This window comes from Canis lupus, chromosome 16 (assembly GCF_003254725.2).
Source record: "Canis lupus dingo isolate Sandy chromosome 16, ASM325472v2, whole genome shotgun sequence".
Taxonomy (NCBI): domain Eukaryota; kingdom Metazoa; phylum Chordata; class Mammalia; order Carnivora; family Canidae; genus Canis; species Canis lupus.
In genome coordinates this window covers 1,768,925-1,771,575 of record NC_064258.1, presented here as the reverse complement: position 1 = coordinate 1,771,575, position 2,651 = coordinate 1,768,925, and the positions used below count along the sequence as shown (strand labels likewise).

Sequence of the window (2,651 nt, the reverse complement as noted above, 5' to 3'; positions counted from 1 at the left end):
CCTGGGATCGAGTCCCATATTAGGCTCCCCGTGAGGAGCCTCTTCTCCCTCTGCCTATGTTTCTGCCTCCCTCTCTGTGTCTCTCATGAATAAATAAATAAAATCTTAAAAATAAAAAAAAGGTGAGTCTACCTACAGTATTCTGAAGGTAATTTGACCTTTACCACTTTCTAGAAGATCTAGGTGTCTGTTTACACCAACTGCATTGACCTTGAGATTTTGCCTCCATCTATCTTTGCTTTAAATTTCGCAAGGAGTGCTCACTTCGGCAGCACATATACTAAAACTGGAACGATACAGAAAAGATTAGCGTGGCCCCTGCGCAAGGATGACATGCAAATTCATGAAGAGTTCCATATTTAAAAATAAAATAAAATAAATTTCACAAGTAATTTGTAAACATATTCTCCATTTAAAAGATTCAAATGGGGGCACCTGGGTGGCTCAGTCAGTTAAGCGTCTGCCTTGTATCATGATCCCAGGGTCCCGAGATCGAGCCCCACATTTGGCTCCCCGTCCAGTTGTCTGCTTCTCCCTGTGCAACGAACCCTGCTCATGTTCTCTCTCTCTCTCTCTCTCTCTCTCAAATAAGTCCATAAAATCTTTAAATAAATAAAGGATTCAGAGGATACTAGAGCTTGTGGGAGAAAAGGTGAAAATCCCCTCCCTTCACCCCATTCCCACCCTCCTCCCCAGGGGTGGCCCCTGTTAGCCACAGGTCTGGCCTGTTGAGAGCTTTCCCTGTGCATTTCCACACTCACACATGTTCATAAGCACACAGAGAGTATGTAAAATATCACTCTCTTTCTAAACCTACCCCTCCAAAAGCCTATAGGTTGTCCTTCCTCCCAAACACAGCCTATATATTCAAAAATTTTTTAATTTTATTTTATGATAGGCACACAGTGAGAGAGAGAGAGAGTGGCGCAGAGACACAGGCAGAGGGAGAAGCAGGCTCCATGCACCGGGAGCTCGACGTGGGCACTCGATTCCGGGTCTTTAGGATCTCGCCCTGGGCCAAAGGCAGGCACCAAACCGCTGCGCCACCCAGGGATCCCCGGCCTATATATTCAATCTGAACTTTATCACAGGGTAAGATCTTCACATTATGCTCTTAGAATTTCGAGCTGTTATGATTTAGGCAGGGGATGCATTAGAAACTATTTGTAGGGATCCCTGGGTGGCGCGGCGGTTTGGCGCCTGCCTTTGGCCCAGGGCGGATCCTGGAGACCCGGGATCGAATCCCACGTCGGGCTCCCGGTGCATGAAGCCTGCTTCTCCCTCTGCCTGTGTCTCTGCCTCTCTCTCTCTCTCTCTCTCTGTGACTATCATAAATAAATAAAAATTAAAGAAAAAAGAAAGAAACTATCCTTTAAAAGCAATTTGCAGGGACGCCTGGGTGGCTCAGGGCGTGATCCTGGAGAGCCAGGATCGAGTCCCACATTGGGCTCCCTGCATAGAGCCCGCTTCTCCCTCTATGTCTCTGCCTCTCTCTCTCTCTCTGTCTCTCATGAATAAATAAAATTTAAAATAAATAAATAAAAGCAATTTGCAGGGCGCCTGGGTGGCTCAGTTGGTGAGGCATCTGCCATCATCTCGGGCCATGATCTCAGGGTCCTGGGATCGAGCCCCACATCGGGCTTCCTGCTCAGCGGGGAGTCTGCTTCTCCCTCTGCCTCTGCCCCTACTCTCCCTTGCTCTTGCTCTTGCTTGCTCTCTCTCAAATAAATAAATCTTTTTTTTTTAAGTTTTTTATTTATTTATGATAGGCACACAGTGAGAGAGAGAGAGGCAGAGACACAGGCAGAGGGAGAAGCAGGCTCCATGCACCGGGAGCCCGACGTGGGATTCGATGCCGGGTCTCCAGGATCGCGCCCTGGGCCAAAGGCAGGCGCCAAACCGCTGCGCCACCCAGGGATCCCTCAAATAAATAAATCTTTTAAAAAAATAAATAAAATTAAAAATAAAAGCAATTTTCATTTAACTCTAGGGCATTCTCATTACACAACTATGTGCACTATAATGCAGGTCCCAGGACAAATGAAAACAGATGTTGTAGACAAGAGGTGAGCCATACCTCTGAAGCTAAGAGCAATGAAGTCCATGTTTGCCATGAGAGAAAAGTTGAAAGTGCTTATGAATGCAGTCTATTATTTCGATCATGTCTACAAGTTCAGGGACTAGGGCAAAAAGTTTCCAAACTGAATATGGGCTTTATGAACATTCTATGAGCAACAAATGGAACCTACCATGAAAACTGTTCCCTTCTTTGTCTTAGGACACGGGGCCTCTTTTGCTTGTTCTGGGCTTGCAAGCCCCCCTCCTTTTTTTTAAGTAGACTCCATGACCAACATGGGACTTGAACTCATAACCCTGAGATTGAGAGTCAAATGTTCCAGAAACTGAGCCAACCAAGCGCACCCCCAGTGTCTTTTTTATATCCTTTACCCTTCACTCTCTGCAGGCAGCCCACTGCCTACGCCCTTTCTGAACATGTGTTGGCTTTGACCTTCCCCAGAGCTGCAATGGATCACGCATGCATGCCATCTCCCGACCAGACTGCCTGGCTCGGACTTCCCTGCTCTAAGCCGTCTGGCACTCTAGTGTCCTTGATAACTTCCAGGCCCAAATTTTTTTCATGCTATAGGAGG

At 46.8% G+C, this 2,651-nt stretch overlaps 1 non-coding gene across 1 annotated transcript; it reads left to right on the top strand.

Annotated features, from left to right (window-relative positions):
- Positions 1–256: 256 nt before the first annotated feature.
- Positions 257–363, top strand: LOC112651081 (U6 spliceosomal RNA). Its single transcript, XR_003130594.1, has one exon. It is a non-coding gene; the product is annotated as a U6 spliceosomal RNA (small nuclear RNA).
- Positions 364–2,651: the final 2,288 nt, after the last annotated feature.